Source organism: Equus asinus, chromosome 13 (genome assembly GCF_041296235.1).
Source record: "Equus asinus isolate D_3611 breed Donkey chromosome 13, EquAss-T2T_v2, whole genome shotgun sequence".
Classification (NCBI taxonomy): Eukaryota; Metazoa; Chordata; class Mammalia; order Perissodactyla; family Equidae; genus Equus; species Equus asinus.
In genome coordinates, this window is record NC_091802.1 from 28,696,087 (window position 1) to 28,718,596 (window position 22,510).

Sequence of the window (22,510 nt, forward strand, 5' to 3'; positions counted from 1 at the left end):
TAGGGGATGGGGAGGACACATGGCAGAGAAGAGAAACACCAGTCAGGCCCAGAGGTGCCTCACAGGGTGCAAAGCCACTACAGTTCCTGCAGGCCTGTTCTACAAGAGTGTGCTGGCACTCTCGTGCAAGCACACACACAGGCCCACACTCTGCAAAGGGTGCCGAAACCAAACAGGGCTGTCTGGGTGGGAGCATCTGCTCAGGTATCCCCTGAGCCACAGTGTCTATGAACGTGTTTCCTCAGCCTGGCACTCAAGACCAGCTGAATTTCCTGGGGCAGAACTCTGGAAGCTCTTTCACCATGGCTTCCACGCTGGGCCCCTGCCAAGTCAACATTTATGATGGGAAAAACAGCCACTGAGAACAACAGGCATCTTGCAAATAGACACGGACAAGAATAGCCCCGGCTGGGTCACTGTATCCTGTGGGGCCCAGCCCAGCCTGGTGCTACCAGGCACAGCTTGGCACCCTCTTGAGTGAGGGTGGTACCGAAGGTGGGGAGACTGAAAGGAAGTTAAGGAAGCAATTAGAATGAAGCAAACAGAATTTCAGACCAGGAGATCCCAAACAGACTGTCAGACACATTTGTTTGCTGTCATTACTGCCAGGCAACAAGGCAGCTCTTTTCCATGTTGTGTATCAACCAAGGCTGGTGTTCAGGACTCCAGGAAAGGTCTTTTTGTTTTTTTTTTTTAAATTACACAAAACTTTTCTTCTGTCCTTTAAAGGAAAGTAATAGTTCCAGGCCCAGCCCTTCCAGCCAGCTCAAAGGAACGGAAAGGGCTTTGAGTTTCCTGTTTAGTAGCCAAAACCACTGATTTTTGGCCCCATTTGAAAGTCTGGAAGGCAGCAATTCCTCTTAAAAGTAGGAGGACTATTGAAAAATGAATAGTTTTGGAGTGAGGTGGCAACAAAGCAAATATGTGGGTTCCTTCCCCTTAGTGCCAGGCGCAGGTCCTCACCCTGGAGTCCTGTTCACTTGAACTGAGGCATGAAGTCCGCCTAGCATGAGGCAGAGCCTCGCAAACTTAGGCCCCCTTATCTCACTGGAAAGGTTAACCATTATCAACTAAGCATGTGCACCTCAGGAGGAGCACAGAGAGATGAGGGAAGAAGATGGCCACCCGCCCAACTCAGCTGAAACCTCTGGGAGCTATATGAGCCCTTGCATGTCTACCTGTGGCAAGAGGATCTAGTCTTGGCATCAGAAATTCAGAATCAAAACCTGGTTTTACAACTCCAACTTATTCGCTACTCGACCTTGGGAGAATTATTCAGCCTGTCTCAGCTTCCACATCTTTTACACCTGTAGATGGGAACCATGCCTATTTCATAGAGTTGTTGAGAACAGTAAGTAAAACAAGATAAGTGAAACGCAGAGTAAAAAGAAGGTCAGTTCCGCATCTTTCCTCTTTGGCCTTTTCAGGAGCCTGGGGAAGAGAAATGAAAAGGCTTCCTACTTGGTTCTTCAAAATTCTTCTCTTTGGTGATTCTGGTCTCCTCCTTTCTCTACTACTAAGACAAAAGGCATGTCTTCCACTCTTTGCAACTCAATGTCTCCATAAAAAATGGAAGGATGACACTGAAGCTCCCCATGATCCTTTCCAGTTATAATATTCTGTGAATCCTTTAAAGGACTTGGTGCTTCTCCAACCTACCATCCATAGGTACAGGGTTAATTACACGGGCCTCAAAGAGGCAGCCTGCCAGAGTCTGAGTCCTGGCTTTGCCAGACACTAGCTATGTTACTAACATGGTCAAGCCAATTAACTTCTCTGAGACTCAATTTCCTAAGCTGTAAAATGGGCCCAAGAAAACAGTATTCACACTCACTATTTCTATAAATAGTGAGATTTGTAGAAGAAATAAATGAGATACTGTGTTTGAAAGGAAGTGCTTTATAAACATTGAGGTGCTACAGTCATGCATCACTTAATGACAAGGGCACCTTCTGAGAAAGGCATCGTTAGGTGATTTCGCTGTTGTGCGGATATCACAGAGTATACTTACACAAACCTAGATGGTCTAGCCTACTACACACCTAGGCTATATGGTACTAATCATACGGGACCACTATCATATATATGGTGCATCGTTGACCAAAATGTCATGAGGCGAATGATTATATATATTTTGTTGTTGTTAGAATGTTTTTATTGTAAAGCTATAAAATAACTCATTGGTATAAAAATAAAGTTGAGGGTTTTTCAAAATTGAAGTGTAATTCACATTACCATAAAAGTCACCCTTTTAAAGTATACAACTCAGTGGCTCTTGGTGTATTCACAAGGTTGTGCAACTATCACCACTATCTAATTCCAGAACATTTTCACCCCCCAAAAGGAAATCTCACATCATTACCAGTCACCTTCCATTTCCCCTGCCCACAGCCCCTGGGTTAGGGCACAAATCTGCTTTCTGTCTCTGTGGATTTGTTCAAGGGACTATATGCTACACTATGTACCATCTCAGTGCAAAGGCAGCAGAAGTGTTAAGTGGAGATACAAAGAAGGATTAGTAGAACCCCTGCCCTTGGGGTACTGGCTAAACACCCCACCTTAACAGATTGATATTCTGCTGAGGAGAGTCAGATCAATCCTTTTTCCTTTCTCATTCTTCTCTCCATCCATGGTTAGGCCTGGTGGAGTTTCCTATTTAGGGTCAAAGTAAGTCACAGGCTCCATTACAAAGAGCTGAAACCCAAGCAAAATACTGGATCCTGTTTGGATTTCACCCTTGAGGAAGCATATGGAGAAAGTGGGAAGGGTGATAATAAAGAACAATGAAAATGATGAAAACTTCCAGAATTGGAACCCAAGTGCCACTTAAAGGAACTGTGAATATTTAGCTAAGAGGAAAGAAGATTAAAGGGGATTTCTTCCATCCTCTCTGCAATAAGAACAAGAGGAAATGGACTTAGATGGAAATAAGAGAGACTTGGGTTAATCATAAGGGAAGAATTTCCTACTCTATGACTTCCACACTAGGACATAGGTCAGCAGGAAAGACTAGGAAAGAACAACGCCATTCTACGCATTTATGGTTTACAAAAAGCTTTTACATATCTGTCTAAAAACTTTGAGATGTGGTAAAAAGCCATGTGTGCTGCTTAAGGGCAGAAGCATGGCCTCCTACAGCGCTCCTCCCCTGGCTTTGAGCTTGGTCAGGTCTCAATTCACCCTCACATTCCCTAAACAGATGGAGGGAGGGGCAGGGAAGGGACTGGCTCTAAAGGAGGAAATATCTGCTGTGTGGAGTCATAAAATTCCAAGGGCATGGGAGCATACACGATGCAATCAATGCAAGGAACGGAACAGCAAAATCAAAAGGTGGTGAGGGGCCTGGGTCCCACAGTTTATTGCCGAAAGGGGGAGATTCTGGGATCTAAGTCACTTACTGATCAGACCTTTCAAATTCACCTTCCTGTTGACCTATGTGAAACGGGCTGCTTTCACGGATGGACCTAGAACAGAGAAACGGAACAGAGAAAGATCCTGCAAGCTCTGCTCCCCAAGGGTGTCGTGTCTGCCTGATGTTTAGCAGGAAGGATGCAGGCTTTGGAGCCAGGGAGGCCTCAGACGCAGCCCTTAGCTGTGTAACTTGGGGAAGTCACTTCATCTTCCTGAGCCTCAGGGTCTGATGCACAAAAGGGAAAAACATAATCCCTAGTCCACAGTGCCCTATTCCAAAGGGATGTTGTGGGTGTTAAATAAATGCCTGTACATAAAGCACAGTGCCTGGCTCATAAAAAGCATTTAATGAATGTTTGTTTCTTTCACACTACCACAGCCTTTCAGGATTTAAAATGGGAGCTACATGACTAGTCTGGAAGGGCTGGGCTATCTCTTACCAGAGCTTCTCCAGACTCTTTTGCACCACCCCCGGCTACAGCTACAGACCCCCACAGCTCCTCTCCCACACCTCTCCCAGCTGTCCTAAGGGCCTCAGATGTGGCTTGGGGCCGTGTGGTTGTTCTCTGCTGAACCAACAGCAGATAAGGCTCTTTAGTCTGTGGCAAAGGGTTAGGACAGTAGATGCCAATGTAAACATGCAGCCAGTGGGAAAACAGATGCTGCCAGCTCTCAACATACTGCGTTCTCTCCTTGCTCTCCACAGAAAAGGCATGGAAAACATGCATTCTCCAGGAGGAGAAAGAGCAGGGGATTCCCATAATCATACAAGCCCCATGCTCTACAGAAGAAAGCCTGACATGTCCCCCTCACTGGGTCTGTTTAGGGAGACTGGCTTCCGAGTTAGATAGCAGAGGTGGTGAAATCAGGATGTAATGGCAGCTAGTCATTAAGAGCTTGCTCCTTTGCAATTCAGTTCAAATATAAAATTAAACTTTAAGGGGGCTGAAAAATGGAGCTTAAATTTCTCTCAAAACCATCAGGCCTTTGAAAACAATTCACTATGAGCTGCTAAAGCTACAAAGATAATACAAGTGAATATAGCTAGCAAGGACAAATACCAATTTCTTGGATTTATGTTTCAATCTACACTTCTGTTCCCAAAGCCAACCAGGCGTTGGAAATGAAAAAGTCCTTAGACTACAAAGAATGTCTGTGAAGTCAGCGGGCAAAACCTACAGACTCTCAAGGTAAGTCTTCCCCTACAATCAATTCAGGCAAAAAGACCAGAAAAGGCTTCCCTCCAAGACTGGAGCCGCATGCTATAGAGGGGATTGCTTTTAAAATATTTTCCAGCAAACAATCCCTACAGAGAAATTGGAGAGAGTTTATAGATGAGATTAAGGGGGCTCATTAAATTGGAAATTATGAAATAAGAACAGTAATGGCTCACATTTATAGAGGGCTTACTATATGTCAGGCAGGCAGAATTGTTTCACACAAGCCAAGTATTTAATCCTCTCAACAATCTGATGGGGGAGGCCCAATCATCACCCCATTTTACAGATGGGAAAGTAAGGCAAAGAGAGGTTAAGACATATGCCTAGGGCCAAACAATCAACACTATGTGACAGAGACCCAGGCAGTCTGGCTCCGAAGTCTAGGGGAGAATGAACAAGGGAGTTGTCCAAATGACTTCCTAAAAGAAAGGAGTCTAACAGAATTAGACTAATACTGACACGTATATAGGACTTCAGAATGCACAAAGCACTTTCACATACGTTAGCTGATTCAACCTGTAAAACAGAGGTGGAAACTGAAGCCCAGAGCTGTTCAAGTGACTTACTCATGTTCACACAGCTTCTGGGTCAAGGTCAGAACTTAAATCCACAGCTTTTGACTCCAAGTCCCAAGATTTTTCTAGAACACGTTCACTTGGAAAATCTGTCTCTTTGATGAAGAAGGGTGGATCAAGATGTCAGAACTGATGAAAATCTCTCAGGCTATTCAACTTTTTCTGCTCTGACTCCATATTTACTTAGCAACTGTGTAAATTTAATTCCCTCGCTCAAGTGGGTTTACCTTCAAGAAAGATAACACACAGTCCAAGCTTTCAGGCTTATCTGTTCCACTGTAAATTAATGAACTAGAATTCTGGTCTACCAGTTAGCTTCCTGTGAGTTGTGTTAGGATGAATCACTTCACCAGAGCTTGGTCACTCTCGAGCGAATGCATAAAATTCAATCTGTAAACCCACAATGCTCAAGGCTGACTGAAGACCATCAAGGGCATGTTCTCTGCAACCCAGCCCGAAAACAGCCTTCCCAGCTCACTACTGAATGCATGATTCTCATTTCACAGCCCATGGGAAAATATAAAGCAAAGAAGCTCCTTAAAATTCCTTCTTTCTTTAGCACCTGGACTTCATGGCAAAGAATGAGCAAAGAACCCAGAACGATGCTTGGGGAATTTGTAAAAAGAGAAATACTTAACTAATCGCAGTCTGCAGGAATCTCATGCAGTGGATTGCAGTTTTAGTACAGTGCAGGATCTCAAAACAAAACAAAATATACATATGACTTTATCCACTTTTAATTTCATAGACCATTGGGATTTGAAGGAGCCCCAAAGGTCAACCACTCACCCGATACATGGCTCTTGTCCACATTTCTACCAAACCTCTGCTTAAATACTTTCAGGGACAGTGAACTCACTACCTCCTGAGGAAACCCATTCTACTACCAGTCGCTCTGACAATACTACAATTCGCTATAAATGCTGAACTCTTGTCTCCTGAGAGTTCCCTGAATCCTCCATCTTTATATCCTTTGACACCAAATAATACTTTAAGTTATAGCTTTAAAGCTATTATCTTGCCCGCATCAAGGTTTCCTTCTATGGGCTAAGCCTCTCCCAGTTTAGCAGCTTGGTGTAGTGAAAGAATCAGGTAGTTGGATGAACTGGCTTCAATTCCCAGCTCTGGCGCTTCCTTTACCTTGTGCTCCTGGATATATTCGCCTCTCCGATCTCAAGTTCCTCATCTGCCAAATGGGATAGCAATACCCGTCTCACAGAAAGTAAAGTGCCTGGCACATAACAGGCCCTCAATAAATGGTAGCATCCTTCCTTCCACCAGTTCCTTCAAAATTCCCCTATGTGGCATGGTTTTACCCTCACCAAGTTTACCACTGTCTTCTAAACCTGATTTTCCTTTTCATACCAGGTGTTCCCTAAACACTTTCAACACTTTCCTCCTCTGGACATGCTAATCAAAGCACAAAGCCTTGCTTAAACAATTGGGCTTCGGGTTACACATACAAACTAAAGTAGGTGGGTTAATGTGTGCTTCCCTACTGGGGCAGTGGTCCAGCATTAGGCTTTCCTTCTGTGAGCATATTAGCATATGTCTATATTTAACTTCTGTATTCATATACCCCCAGGGGCTGGGTTTGGGAGTAGAGTTATATGTAATAGTTATGAAGGAAGAGACGAGGTAACTTAAAAGGGTCATGGTGGGGTTTGAAGAAATCACAGCCAAAGAGTTCTTATGAAAGAGACACGAGCATGTAAATGTTAGAAAGATTTGAGCAGAAGGTGCTTGCCAAAGTGCAAAAGCTGGGCACTGGTGATTCTCAGTGTTCCCTCTAGAAACAGAACACGGCAGAGTCAGAATACCCACTCCCACCCCTGCCAGGCAAGGCTGGATCATCTGCCTCCAACTAGTATGATGTCCTTGGGCAGATCCCTGATCCTCTGACCTGGGAGTTGCGTCATCTGTGAAATGAGGGGGTTGAGTAAGGTCTCTTACAAGGGTGAACATTCTGTGAGTCCATATTCTCAAGAGAGTAGAGGCCTCACACAATACACGAACATTTCTGACTCAGAGTTAGGCCTCTTCTCTCATGTTTTTAAACTTCCTGTTTATCTGCATAAAAGGTTTTCTCTGCTCATCAGTGACCTATCTTATCTGATAATTCCTCACTTAAGACTCTCATCTTTAAGACACAAAGACTTAAATCCCTTTCACATATTCTGGTGTTCAACTTCCTTTCTTGGCCAACATAAAGGCCATGGGCACATTGTGAAATGTCAAGCATTGGAAAATCATCTCCTAGGCAAAAAAGTTTTGTGTCACACTAAAGCAGTCTATGATAGTAAAAAATTGGTCGGGGGAGAGGTGGTATCTAAATGTCCAGAGCTAAGGGTCTGGCTCAGAATATTGTGGTAAGGTCATATGAAGCAATACTGTACCTCCATAATTATAAATCAACAAATACTTAATGAGCAGCTGTGTCCTGGACCTTGCTTGGCACCAGGGAGAATATAGTGAGCCGGCTGTGTCCTGGAGGTACTTACAATATACCTAATCAGAAAATAGGACTAAAATACATAAAATATGTACATAACAATGTATATCACTGTAATACATTATGAAAGATAAAGGAGTTTTGAGAACATGGACAAGACTGGAGAGGATGAGAGGATTCTAGGTGGGCTGCTTACAGCAGAGGGCTTTCCTTAGAGAGGAAGTAAGGTGGAAGAGACCGTGAGGACTTTGCACAGCCTCAGCACAGGCTGGCTATATCCCCACCTCCTTGCCAGGGGAGGAGAAGCCAGCAGTGGTCCCCAGATGTTTGCGACAGATAATAATAAAATCAATGATACTTCCTATCTCCCACAGTTTGATACTGCCTCAGGGCATTGTCTCAAGTATTATCTGTGTTTTAAGTAAAGAAAGACAGCAGCCTATGGGGATAGAGCCACTTCTGAAAGCCAAATCTCAAGAAGCCCCTGCCTCTCTTTTGGGAACTCATGTTGTTTTGAAGTGAGTGTGAGCATTGTCTATTGTGCACACATCTAAACACAGGGCATTCTTATCACTCCCCTAGCCACTAATCTTCCCTTATTGATGGGGGTGGTGGAGAGGGTGTGGGATCCCCAACAGGACTGGGCAGCAAATTTGAAAGCAGAACTTGTTAGTTTTTAAACAAGGACCAGCCAGTTGGACCACAGCGTGGGTGTTTCCATGCAAATCGCCGCACTTTCAAGTTGCTCCATGAGCTGAGCCCAGCCAGGACAGCAAGCGGTGGGGTTTTTTTTTTTTTGTTTTTTTTTTGCAGCCAGCTCTGATTAGGTCTAGAGAGGGACTCAATTAGCATCATGGAAACACAGAGCAGATTTCAGAAAGGAAAGGTCAGCTGAAAGCCTGAGCATTTGCTATCAGCCATCTGCCAAGCAGGAAGTGCTACTCAGATCTATTTTTAATCATCTTCCCCAGGCGAGGGCTCCTGGGAGAAGGCAGAGGCCAGACTTATTCCAAGACAAACATTTAATTGCTACCTTTTGGTACACATTTTTAAGTAGTCTCTGGATAGTCTGGACATCACTTTAAATAAATTCTGGATACCAATCTATACAGAGAGGCCCAGCTCTTGGGTTCTGTCACGTTGGCATATATCTACAAGGTTATCTTTAGAAGCCATGGTTGGAGATCTCTTCTTGGGGAAATTACCTGAAACTGTTTGGAATACTAACTCCACGTAACATAATAATCCCTATAACCAGGTTCCAGGTATTTGCGTTGGTTGCAAGTGACGGGGAAGACAGAAGAAGAGGTAGGAGTTTAAGTCCAGGGTACGTGTTCATTCTCCAAAGCAGTGAGACTGGCAAAGCTACCTGTGCAGACTTCCTAGTCACTCTCATTTTTATCTTAAGCACATCTATCACTTCAGAAAGGTAAATTAAAACCAGTTCATCTGGCAGTAACTCATTTGTTACTCACGATATGGACTGGCTAAAGGAGAAAAGCTTCATCTCAATTCCCAGGGACCCAGCCTATGCTGTGGCTGGTCCATCCAGACACAGGAACATTTTGTCCATTGGCTTCTTCCCCCTCCCGTCTCGCAGCAGCACTCATGTCTCAGTTCCACCCAGCCCAAGGAATGAAACATCTCTGCGAGGTCTGGACAATGAGTCTGGCATAGCCATGGCAGATTATGCAGAAATAGAGCCTGGCTCAGGAGCCCCTGCATTCTCCCAGCCCACAATGAACACAGAGTTTCCTTGTCTCTGGACACTTACAAACTTTCAGCCTCCAATTTCCACCCTAAGGTAAAGCCTAAGCCTATGTACAATTGCGACTCAGCCAAGTCAAGTTCCATCTGCCAAAAAAGGACTAGGGCCAGGCAGCTAGCCACCACCCAGGGCCTCCCTGTCAAACACAACACCGCGGACCTGAAGTACCCACTATGCCCTATGACAAAGGGACAAAGGGGTCTGCTGCAGGTTTTACCCACCTCTCCACCCTCCCCCTTCCCTCCTCTTAGGAGCTTATCTGTGGGTGAGCAGCCGATGGGAAAGCTAAGCTGAAAGGGCACCTTGGCTGTGGGATCTCTGCCTGAGGATGTGAAATAAGAGACTAGGTATTTGGGGCAACTTAACACCAGCAGAAGCCCAGCCAGAAGCCAGGGAGGAAGGAACTGAATAGGGAGACATGACAGGAGATCTAATGGGGTGGGGTGCCGGGGGGGGGGGGTGGGGGGGGCCTGGAATCCCTCCCCTCAGTGCTGTGGAACTCTGCTCTAGTGAGCTGGGGCACACATGTCCTGGAGAAAAAGGAAAAGGCCACTGCATAGGGTCACTGCCGCTGACCCAGTTGGACCACAAATTAATTAGGGCTTCTGAGCCTTGCTGACTCTTGAGTTCTTCCTCTTTCTGGTTTCAAGAGCAAAGGGAGTTAATTAGTAAACAGCTTAAGAAAGAATAACTCTTCTGCCTTGCTGAGGATCACCTGTGCTCTTTCTCCACCCCTTCCCTGTTTGCCATGGCTCTAGGAGTCAGATAACTCTTATTTTTCAAAAAACCACAGAAGAGACCATGGGGTGCCATGTTTGGTTCAAGTGTAAAACCTCAGGAACAGGGGTTACCTGGAGATTTCAGAGCCAGGCAGACCACCTGGGAAGGACCAAGAGAGTAGGCTGGGCTGGGTTCCTCTGCTCATTCAGAGCAAGAAATAGACCGGGTGGTAGAGCACTGAGGGGTACACACTAGGGGTCACGCCTGAATTCCAATTCTGGTTCTACCATTTCCTAGCTGGTTAGTTCAATTTGGTTAGTTCAATTTAAGCGTCTAAGCGTCATTTTCCTCATCTGAAATGGGAACAATAGCAGTACATCTCTCTGGGCTGGTATGAGACAAAAGATGTGAGTCATATGAAAAGTACCCAGCACAGTGCCTGGCATTTAGCAAACATTCAGTAAAATAACTATTGTCATCATTATTAGAAGAAGGCCTCCAGAGAGCTCTTTCCTTTTTCAAACAAACGTTAGTCAGAACCACCCTCTGGGCCCTCAGGGAATGGAAAGGGCTAGATGGTGGACAGTGGACAGTAGGGACAGGATGTGTAGCTACTTTCAAAGTAGTGAGCACTTGTCCTAGAGCACTGGCTCCCAGATATTAGTACTCTCGCAGGGGTGGAGGGCTGCTTGTTAAAAATACAAATCCCCAGTAGGGCTGGGATTAGGATGAGGCAAGCCAGAGAGCTGCAACGCAACCTTTAAGGAGGCACTCGCTCTGAGGTGCTGCCCCGCACTTGTGCAACCCGGAGAGTGAGTGCCTCCTTAAATCTTGGGCCCTAGGTGACTTGTTCCTTCCCCTAGTCAGGGCCTTAATTCCCAGTCACATTCAGACCTACACAGCAGGAATCTCTGGAGGTGGGACCTGGAGATCAGCCTTGTTATCCTAAGTTATTCTGATGTTCTGTCAGAATTGGGAGTCACTGCCCAAGAACTCCCATTTTCTAATACCAATTTTAACTACTTGCAGACAAGCCCTAAAATACATGAAGACTGCAGAAGCCACTTATAGGCCCCCTCACTTTGCCCTGTCCAAATCCCCACAGCCACATCAAAAGACATCTGAATTCTACAACTCACTTCTCCCATTAAAGTAATAGAAAAATTCATAAATGTGAGGTTGTAGTTGCCAGCCTACGATGCCTCAGTGAGCCTCAAGCAGCCAGGAGGGTCATGCGTGAGGGAGTACCTGGCCCAGCAAACTGGGGAACCCAGGTCCCAGGGAACTTTGCAAGGCCCTCTTCTCAAAGTTATGGGCATTTGGTGTTTGCCAATGATTTATCTGGTTGCTGTTTAGCTGAAGGCATCACCAGAGAGGAACTGGTTCTGGTTATTAATTACAGCCACTGACTTAATTATCGGTGCTTATTAACGTTATACACATCAACATTCCTGTTAACACAAAGCTCATAGATATAAGGTTTATAGAAGCTGGACAAGTTGATTTTCCAAAATAGGCCATGTTATAATATTCTACTCCAATCTCAATCAAATGCTAACACTCCCTTGCTTAAAACCTTTTGGTGGCTCCCCAGAGTACACAGAATTCAATCTGAACTCCTTAGCTGGGCCTTCTGGGCCCCGTGTGATCCACCCCTGCTGACCTCCTGCTTCCCTCTCACCCACCCTGCGCTCTGCCTCTCACTTGTGGTCCCCCAGGCTTGATCTCCCCTAGAATGTTTCCCTGCCTCTGCTCAGAAAGGATTCCTCCTTTTTTGTTTACTTAGTAAACACTCATCCTGCTCTTTGCCCCCACAGCATTCTGAATAATTACCTACTCAAGGCCTCTGTTTCCCTACAGCTTATAACAGTTTACCTGTTTGTCTTCCCCACTAGATCACAAGCTACTTAAGGGCAAGAATTTTGGTGTGTCCATTTCTGTGCCCCATTTCAGTGTCTCACGCAGTAGTACTCCATATATGCTGGATGGTCAGAGAGGTTATGTGACTTACCCAATGCCACACTGCATGGTTAGTGCCAGAGCCAGGCCTAGACCAGAGGTGGCTTGACTTTGCATTCAAGGCTTTTAAAATGGTTCCACTGACTCTCCATCCACAGGGCTCCAAATTGTTTTCTCATTAGAATGATGAGACTGTATGAAACCATGTGCATTGTCTGGCTTGGTCACCTTGTGACTTTGGGTGGGAACCTGTGGATGCTAGACGGCTGAGGCTGAAGTTAGGCCTATGCAGTGGAATTCTCTGTGCAGCTGACATCAGAGTGTCAATCAGACTTTGTCAATGAGCGTAGTGCATCAGCTCCTCCGCTATCCATGCCGCGTGTAGCCACCGTGTTGATTTGGGATTCCTCCTGAAATCACTTAAACCCTTTTCTCCAAGACTTATTTCACAACAGTCATTCCAATTATCTAGCCTAGGGGTCAGCAAATAATCCACAAGGGCCAAATCGGGCCTCTTACCTGTTTTGCAAATAAAGTTTTACTGGCTCACAGCCATGCTCACGTGTTTATGCATTTTCCATGGCTGCAGAGGTGAGTGGTTGCAGTCATACAGCCAGCAAAGCCTAAAATATTTACTATCTGGCCTTCACAGACCAGCTTTGCTGACCCCTGATCTAGCTGAAGGAACAGGGTTGAAGACTCCAAACAGCCCCTCCCTTCTACAAGAGACTGGCTGCCTCCACTCTGGAAGTTAGTGGACCGACTGGCTTCTGCATGATGTCATTTCTTTTTTTATCACTGGTTAGAGGCCTGGAATCCAGCAGGAGATTTTGCTCGACAGACACACAGGGGCCTGAAACACCTAGCACATGGCCCGGCGTATAATGGTGCTCGAGAAATGTTGACTGAATAAACAAACAAACAAACTAAGGCATGACAAGTCAGCCAGTCTGTGCCCTGAACAAAAGTCCATCCTCCCTCCTGTCAGCTTCAAGGTGACTAGTCACACAGGTGCCTGGCAGCAGCCCGGTGACCTAGATTTGTCAGACCTTATCTTATCAGCTTTCCTTCCTCGTGTATTTACCCAGCACCTGCCCCCACAGTGCCCAGGGCAGACTGGCCTGTTGTTTTTACAGAGAAGGAGACAGACAGAGAGGACCTCTCCTCCCTCACAGATATACTTTGGTTTTTTTCTTTCTCTTGCTGAGGAGAGGATCAAGAAATATGGGGACTTAGAGCTTAAGGAGCTCCAGGAAATCTGGTTTCTCTTGCTTTCTCTCTCCTTAGGTTTCCTAGTGAATTTGTTTGGGGTGAACCTTAGCCCTACCTGTCACTTGGAACATTTAGCATCTAAAGGGAAAGGGCCTTGGGGCTGGCCCGCTGGCGCAGCAGTTAAGTTTGCAGGTTCCGCTTCGGCGGCCTGGGGTTCACCGGTTCAGATCCCAGGTGCAGACATGGCACCACTTGGCAAGCCATGCTGTGGCAGGCGTCCCACATATAAAGTAGAGGAAGACGGGCATGGATGTTGGCTCAGGGCCAGTCTTCCTCAGCAAAAAAAAAAAAAAGAGGAAGATTGGCAGCAGATGTTAGCTCAGGGCTAATCTTCCTCAAAAAATAAATAAATAAATAAATAAATAAAGGGAAGGGGTCAGAGGAGGGCAGCTTCCAGAAGTAAACAAAGTAGCCACCACCCAATGGTGAGAGGCCTGGTCCTGAGAACAGACATTCCTCCAAAGACAAATCAGAAAGCAGTGAGTCTCATTCACTGGCCACCTGGAGCTGTAAGAGCCTACCTGGCAATTTTACTAGGCTGGGCTAACGTAGGCTGACACTCCAGGGGAGGACAGGGATGGTCAGGGGAAAAGCTGTACAGATTTGGGCATCTCATGAAAATCAGGCAGGCTGGATGGAAAGCAATATGGAAATGTTGGCTTCTCAGCCGTCCCCAACAACCCTAGGTACCAGGCTCAGGATGGAGATCTCTACTTGCACCGCCCCTAGCTGACCCTGAAGATGGTGGGCTTTCCAGTAGCCAAAGGGTACTGAGTTCAAGCTGGGTGAGAGCAAGGCATACATCTATTGGCCACTGTAGCCCCAATATCTAACGTGTATGAGGAGCTCCCTAAATCTGGAACACAGGATAGGGCTTGGTGCAGGAGGTTTCACTCTGGGATCTTTAGTTTTGGCACGGAAATGTTTTTCTGTTCCTTCCTTTATCTGCAAGAGAGTTGAAGTTACTTCGAATGCTCTTGGTGGAATGAGTCCTCACAGGGAGGAAAAGGAGTTCCTGGGCTTTCCAAAGATAGATAATTTTCCTTTTGACAATCATACGTGGCCCCTTCAAAGCCCCAAAGGTGTTGAGGGCGAGGGGGAGAAGAGAGCCAGTGCCACCTGCTCTGCCTCTGGACATCACTGTGGTCTGCAGGGAGGGAGTTATGGACTGATTAGATGTTGTTGTTGTTTTAGCAGCAGCTGGCGGAGCCATCTCCTCCTCTCTTCCTCTCCTCCCCCTCCTCCCCTAAGTCCCTGTCCAGCCACCAGCAATACGCCAGGGTCGGGAGGGAAGCAGAGAGCTAAAGTTCTCCTTAGCTTGGCAGCCCTGACCCCAGAGACAATACCCTGGGTCACCAGGTCAAACCCTCCTGTCAAGAGCTGGCTGTGTGCTTTAGAAACAAAGGTATCAGAGAATCTTTTTTGGTTTTGTTGTTTAAAGATAAGGAAAATGGCTTCTTGCAGAAGAACCTCACCCCACCCCCACCGTGAAGTACCATAGGATGAACGAAACTGACAAGCAATTCTGGCCCAGAATTCTCTTCCAGCTGCCTGGGCTGCTGTTGTCACAGTAGTCTGAGGTCTCTGTAACTGGGTGACCTGTGGGTTGGCAAAATAACCACCTGACAGACTAGAAGGGAGGCGGGCAAGAGCACATCTTTCCTTTTAAATTCTAGAGAGGCCACACTGCGGCTGTCAGGTAAGATGGCCGAGAGCAGAGTGGAGGCCGCTGCTGCTGCTATTTCGTTACCCTCAGAGACCTGCTTGTCCCTTTGGAATTATAAGAAGCAAGAGACTCAATGATTATAGAGGGCTCACAAGACTACTGACGACAGCTGTATAGCTACAGGGCAATAGCTGAGACTCAAAAAAAGGAAGGAACAAATATACCAGGACTGTCATGGGTGCCGGAACCTGGTTACGTTTGAGTGGCACTTTCTGTTTGGCTTGCCCAATGAATATTCATAGACAAGGGCAGGTCCCGTGGCCTGGCAGAGTGGTTAAGTTCCCACGCTCGGCTTTGGTGGCCCAGGGTTTCGCCGGTTCAGATCCTGGGCGCGGACATGGCACCGCTTATCAGGCCATGCTGAGGCCGCGTCACACACGCCACAACTAGAGGGACCCACAACTAAAATATATACAACTATGTACTGGGGGGCTTTGGAGGAAAAAAAAAAGCAGAAAAAAAAAGATTGGCAACAGTTGTTAGCTCAGGTGCCAATCTTTAAAAAAAGATTTTTTTTTAACTATTCATAGACAAAACTACCAACATTTATTGAGCATTTACTGTATGTCAGGCACTGTGATAAGTACTTTATATGGACCACCTCACTTAATCTCCACAAAAATCTTATAGGTATCCAATATTAATATTATTCCGATTTTCTCAATAAGGTTGTTAAGACACAGAGAGGTTGCTTCACTTGCGTAACTACTAAGTGAAGAAGCCAGGGCTTGAACCTAGATAGTCTGGCTCAGAGGTCATACTGTTAACCACTAAGTCATGTTGCCTCGTATCATCTTTTGCTGCTACACTATAATCAGAAGATGGGGGAGGTGGAAGGAACCTTTAATGACAGTCTATCTAATGTAACGCCTCATTTGGAGGGATGAAGAAAAGGGAGAGCCAGAGAGAACAGTCTTGCCCCAGATCATCCAGCTTGATACTTTGATTTCCCAGCTTCCAGCCCTCTCCCCCAGGGCTGTCTCCAGCATTTACAAGCACCTGTTATGCGCAAGGCAGTGGGTGGTGTGGCAGGGAGGAGGTGGCAAAGTACAAAGTCAAGAGGCACTCAGTTTCTCTGGGCCTTGGTTTCCTAATCTGTAAAATGAGGAGTTGAGCCAGAAAACCCAGGTTCAAAGGCCCCTCTAGCTCTAACGTTCTGAGAGTCTGTGACTCCAGGTCATTTAGAATCTTACAAGGAAACAAGACAATTATTCATGAAAAGTGCATGTAACCACAATAACACCAACCATATTATTACAGGACAGTCATTATTAATTGCCAAATGAACAATCAGGCAGTGAGTTCTACAGATGTTCAGTGGAGGGAGAGAATTGTACAGTCCAGGAGGACATCCTAGAAAATACTTAAGCTGGTCTTCAAGAATGAGTAGATACTGAATAAAGAGAAAGAAAGGATTGTCCAGGCAAGGGAGATGATAGGAGGGAAGACGGGGTAGGATTTACCACCAATGTTACTGAGAAAGACCAGAAAATAGTCGATGCCAAAAGAAGCTACCTAGGTCACCAGTGCCAAAGAGGGCATAGACCTATCTAGATCTGTATCCCACATGGCTTCCCGGTAACCTATGGACTTAGGTAAGTCACTTAATCCCCAGCTTGAAGGGACGTTGTCAAGTGATGGAGGAAGGAGCATGTCTGAAGGAGTCCCTACCACACAGTCAGTGTTCATTAAATAGTAGTTAATAGCAGCAAAGTAGATTTTTCATCCTGTGTTTTTTTATGGCATCAACACTACCTCATCTGTAACATTCTTCTGCCTTCCACAGTGGGCCCTGCATTCCCCTGTACCCCAAAAGATCACAGGATCTCTGAGTGCAGGAATCATCTGGCTTCATCTCCCTATTCCTAGCACCCAGCCTAGGGCCTGGCATGTTGTGTGAAATACAAAAGTATTATTGAACTGAACAATCAGTCTATGATGGTGGATTCTGGTCAGGCCCCCAAATACAAACAGCCAAACCAGCAATGGTGCAGGGTTACCATTCCAGAGACGGAGGGAGTGCAGTGGTCAAACAAAAACATAGGGGGAGGGGTTCTGCACCCACTTCTTGCTTCCCTGGGAGAACATTCTGTTTAAAAGAGTTTCTTTGGATTTTTGACTAGGAACACAAGCTTGCAATCACAAGCATCCTTACTGAGTGCCGAGACACTAATGTACAAACCAATCTTATGATTGCAACCTTAGAGGCATTTGCAAACCACAGAGTTAATTTTCAGGGTACGCCTCATAGCTCAAGTCAACATTTCCTTTTGGTATTTAAAGCAACCACACAGAAAGAATCACATTTGAGCAGATTCATGCTCCAGCTGCCTGCAGTCTGCAGCAAAAAAAAAAAAAAAAACAAAACAAAAAACACAGATGATTCACCACACTTGGTCCCTAGCAGCTCCTTTGATAATAAATTGGTGAGCAACTCTGCTTGTGCCCAGATCATTAATTTTCATAGGAAGCAGACATGACTGTGGGACAGGTCTGCCTCCCATCGAAAGAGTGTGACTTCCTGAACTCAATTCCTCTTGTTCACGGCCATAAATGATAGAATTTTTCTAAAGGCTAGAATGCTTGTATTTCTTTCCCAAGCAGTGGTCAATAAGAATTTACTGAATGATCACCATATGCCTGGAACACCTTCAGACCACTGCAATGCATAAACACTAGTTTCTCCATTTCCAGCCTCTTCCTCAGCAGTTCACCTACCACACCAGGACAACATTCACCATCTCAGAGCAGAGCTCTGGTCATGTCATTACTTGCTCAAAAGTCTTCAGGACAACCCAACTGCCAACAGGATAAAGTGTGAACTTCTATTCTCCCTACAATCTGGCTTCAACCTACTCTTTCAATCTGTTTTCACACAGTTCCTCAATAGCTAACCCAAAAGAATGGCTGCTCCCTGCACGCTTCCTGCCTCCACTTCTTTATTCATGCTGCTCTTTTTACTGGCCCCTCCCCATCCATTTCCATTTGTCTAGGTTCTTGCTTCAAAGCACATTTCAATGTCACTTCTACCAAGTCTTCCCAGAACTTCAGTTTCTAAAAAGATGGATCTTAAGGGTTTTTCTGATCAACAACCCCTTTGAGAATCTGATGAAAGCTATGGAACCCTCCCTAGAAAAATATACACGCACACAGAATTAAATACACAATTTCAAGGATTCCTTGAGGCTAGTCCATGGACCCCAGATTAAGACCTCCCTTGATGTCTGTCTCTATCCTAGAGCACTAATAGTTATTTGTCCGCATATTCACTGAAAATCTACCAGTGTTTAGGAGCTGTGCTGGTGCTAGAAACACAAAGATGACATCAATCATCTCCTCCATAGTTCACAGGCTAATGGGAAACATGCATTGTTACTATGATAACTACTTTAAGAAAAACATAATGTAAAGTAAGAACTTCAAGAAGGGAGATTTATGAACCTATTATCTCCCCAACTAGAGTCAAAGTTCCTAGATGATAAAATCCTTAAGGGTAGTATCATATTATCTAGTACAATCTACACACACACACACACACACATACACAGAGTACATATTTAGTATTTATGCAATGAGAGAACACTAAGACAACAGCTAATATAGGCACCCTCCGTACTGCCATCACCCACATATACCAAAGGCCTGAGATCCAGTTAAGGTGGTCAAATCTTGGAACAACTACACCATACAAATTGTCCCAGCCCAATTTATGGCTTATCTCACCCTGAATTAATTCAATCTCTGTCCCTATGGGGGGAAGATACCCTCAGATCATTTCTTTTCACCAAGAAACCCTGTAATCTAACCACATCCCTTTGTTTGGAGACTTTCTGTATGGACTTGTTCACCTGTCACCCTTCCTGGGTGGTCAACAGATAGCTCTTCTGTACTCCTTCAGAACTAACATTTCCTTAGTGGGGGACAGGGCTTTCAAAGGTCAAATAGTTGAGAAAAAGAAGTAAGTAATTTTACAACGGATATGTGATTTTCTTTACAAAAGCTAAATTGGTTGAGACTGGGCTCATTAGGTTATGTTGGAACTCTTCTACAATTTATCACTTCTGCCTTTGCTGTCCCTCAGAAATGCTCTTTAGGAAACTCTGACAAACATTCAATAATGTTTTGCAAACACTGCAAAGGAAACAAAGGCATCCACCAATGCTTACAAAGAAGCAAAGGCACCCACTACCACGTGGGTCATACAGAGTGGTTATTCTCTGAACCTTTTGTTTCTTAAAGCCCATCAACTAACCACTCTGGTAAAGAGCCTGGGTCTCCCTATTTTAGAAATAAAAAGTTCACTTTTAGTGAGATAGACATTTATAGGCTTACATGCAGTCTGGGTGGTTTTTTTTCCTCCTGTTAGAATAGAAATACTAATTTTATTAAATTATGGTTTTTGTAAAAATCATTGTCATATATCCATTGGATACCAAAATCTCTCAATTAACAAAATTAGAATTCAACATACATTTTGCAAGTTGGATAAGCTCACAGAATTATCTGCAAGAGCCACATCTTATTGCCCATGTTCTCTACGAATCGTGCTGCCTGATGGGGGGCAGCAGTTACTAACACTAATACAATCCAATGCTCACTATAACATTTTCCAGAGCACCGAGAGAAAAAGAAATGAATGGACTTTTAGAAATTCTGTTCCTGTTTTTAATTTTACATGAAGTTTTCAGGATATAAATAATTGCATTGGGGCCGGCTCGGTGGCGCAGCGGTTAAGTTCACACATTCCACTTCGGCAGCCCAGGGTTCACCGGTTCGGATCCTGGGTGCAGACATGGCACCACTTGGCAAGCCATGCTGTGGCAGGAGTCCCTCATATAAAGTAGAGGACAATGGGCACAGATGTTAGCTCAGGGCCAGTCTTCCTCAGCAAAAAGAGGAAGACTTGCAGCAGATGTTAGCTCAGGGCTAATGTTCCTCAAAAAAATAAATAAATAAAATAATAATTGCATGAATATTTTGGAGAGTTAGTTTTATTGTACATTAAAACAAGCTGGTAGGCGGTGGGAATTAAGAGAAACAAATCCCAGAGAGGTAGAGTGGACAACCTGGGACAGACCTCTGTACTACCATACCAGCACCCCTCCATATCCACTGCCTCTAAGCCAGCATGTTGGAGATACAGTCTTTTGGAGAATCACTGGTGTAGAACACTAGTGCTCAGAAGCAGAGGTGGGAAACCGAGGGCAGAGTGGGTCTCTCGGCAGTTACTAAATCAACACAAGGCTTCAAAACGCCTTCCTCCCTGCCACTTTACCCAAAGCAGTGCTGCAGCTAACGTCTAGGTAGGAAGGGGAAACCAAAGTGCCACCACTATAAGCCCAATGGAACCCTGTAGGAAACAAAAAGAACCTGCCTCCTGAAATCTCCCAGCCTCAGAAGGAGGCCCAGCACTTTAAAACAGGTCAGGTCAGAGCTCCTCACGCGGAGCGCAGTCCAGAGGTGCGAGGTAGAGATGACTGGCTGAGGCTGTGTAACCTCAGGCTGCTCACTGAGCTGCCCGTGGTCTGTTTCCTCATGAAGAGGGGCTTGGCTAGATGATCTGCAGTTCTGGGAATTCTGTATGTTACCAGAAGAAAATCTGACCCGAAGATTTGACATAGGAATAACTTAAGTCGTTTTGGAGGATGAACAAAAGATTTCTCTTCCTGCACTGGATACCCACTCCACAGCCTCCCACAATACCTTCCCTCCAAGGACCCAGCACACTAGAGCAACCTCTGTCTTGGAATGAAGCTACCACCCCCAAAGTGGGTTTGTGACAGATTAAGCCAATGCACCATTCCTAAATAGCCTCTTCCAGAATGCCATGGAAGAGCTGGCAAGAAGGAGGCAAGGGAAGGACCACAGACATCAGATATTCATGGAAAAGCTTTGTGAAGATGAATAGACAGCATCCACTAAAATGAGCATTAGATTGTTCTCACTCAAGGCAACTTAACTGTTCTAATTGAAACTATTACTTTATAACCAAAATACATTTTTACACTGGGGCTTGCACCATTAAGCGAGAAACAACAGCATGAGCAATTCCTCGTGCCAACTCAAAATACCTCTGTATGCAAACACTCCAGCATTTATACCACAACACCCCCTAAGAAAGAAACTGCAGGATGCCTCAGCACATTCCCTAGATAGTTCTGTCATCGATTCAAAAAGCAGCCCCCGCCCCAGAGCAAATGCTGGTACCTTTCTGCAGGCACACACAAAACTTTGCTGTCATTTTCTTCTATCACCTTTTCCTCTTATTTCCAACTCTGGTGCTCCAGGTTCTGAAGTGAAACTATCTTGGCTAAACTAAATTTGCGGGGTGTCAGGCAGGATCAGTCCTCTCTATCCCACCCCACTGCCTTTTTTTTTTTTTTTTTCTGGATAGCAAGGCCAAGAGAAGCAAAGGGACTACTTTATATTTGCATAGCGCTTTGTGATTTGCAAACCACCCACATGTCCATGATCTCATCCAGCCACATAACAACCAACTGAGGTAAACCTGCTTCTCCCACCCTCTAATAAGGTATGCCTACCTCACAGGACTGTTAGGGGACGGCATATAGTAAGCACACAGTAAGTACTAGCTACCAGCCATTAGACTTAGCAAATATTATTTTACCCATTTTAATAGTGAGAAACTGAGACTCAGATGTTGGACAGTTGATTCCCGGCAACAAGGCCTCTAGGGATCTAAAACAGGCTGGGAAGGTGGAAAGCCTCGTGCAGGACTCTTTCCACCACCATATCAATACACAGTTATGCGTCACTTAACGACAGGGACATGTTCTGAGAAATACGTCATTAGGCGATTTCATTATTGCGCAAACATCACAGAGTGCGCTTACAAAAACCTAGATGGTAGAGCCTACTACACACCTAGGCTATATGTTACTAATCTCATAGGACCACTGTCGTATACGCAGTTGGTTGTTGACCGAAACGTCATTATGCAGCAAGTGACTGAAGACCCTAATTGTTCAAAAGTTTACAACTACACGTTTCCGTGTAGCCACACTGATAGGAAGGGAGTTCAAAGTCCTGATTCTGTTCCCGGTTCTCTGCTAGCCACATACTCAGAGCTTTAGTTCTCTGGACTTTGGGTAGCCTTCTCCATAATGAAGGCAGACTCACTGGTTTTTTTTTTTTTAAACCAGACAATGGAATGTCAAGCTTCCAGATGAAAGGCTCTATTACAAGCACAAAGTATCATTTAGTTTCACTGCTGCTCCAGTTATCTGCTTCCCAGCTCCTAACTCCCACTGGGTGGATTCTGAAACCACATAGGAGATTATGTCAAGAGGGGAGAACAGGAGAAACATTCTCTCCCTGAACTTTCTTAAATGGAAGAGAGAAACAAAATGAAAAGAAAGGCCCATTTTCCAAGGAGGGAGCTGGGGC

General features: G+C 45.2%; 1 protein-coding gene across 8 annotated transcripts in view; it reads right to left on the reverse strand.

Annotated features, from left to right (window-relative positions):
• The window catches only part of YPEL2 (yippee like 2), a 61,493-nt gene that overhangs the window by 16,292 nt on the left and 22,691 nt on the right, over positions 1 to 22,510 (reverse strand). Inside the window, exon 3 of one of the 8 annotated variants that reach the window (XR_011493738.1) lies at positions 3,399 to 3,464. The exons of the other annotated variants lie outside the window; for them this stretch is intronic. The gene's annotated coding sequence lies outside the window, so the exon portion shown is untranslated. The remainder of the gene's footprint in view (positions 1 to 3,398; positions 3,465 to 22,510) is intronic. 8 annotated transcript variants of the gene reach the window in all.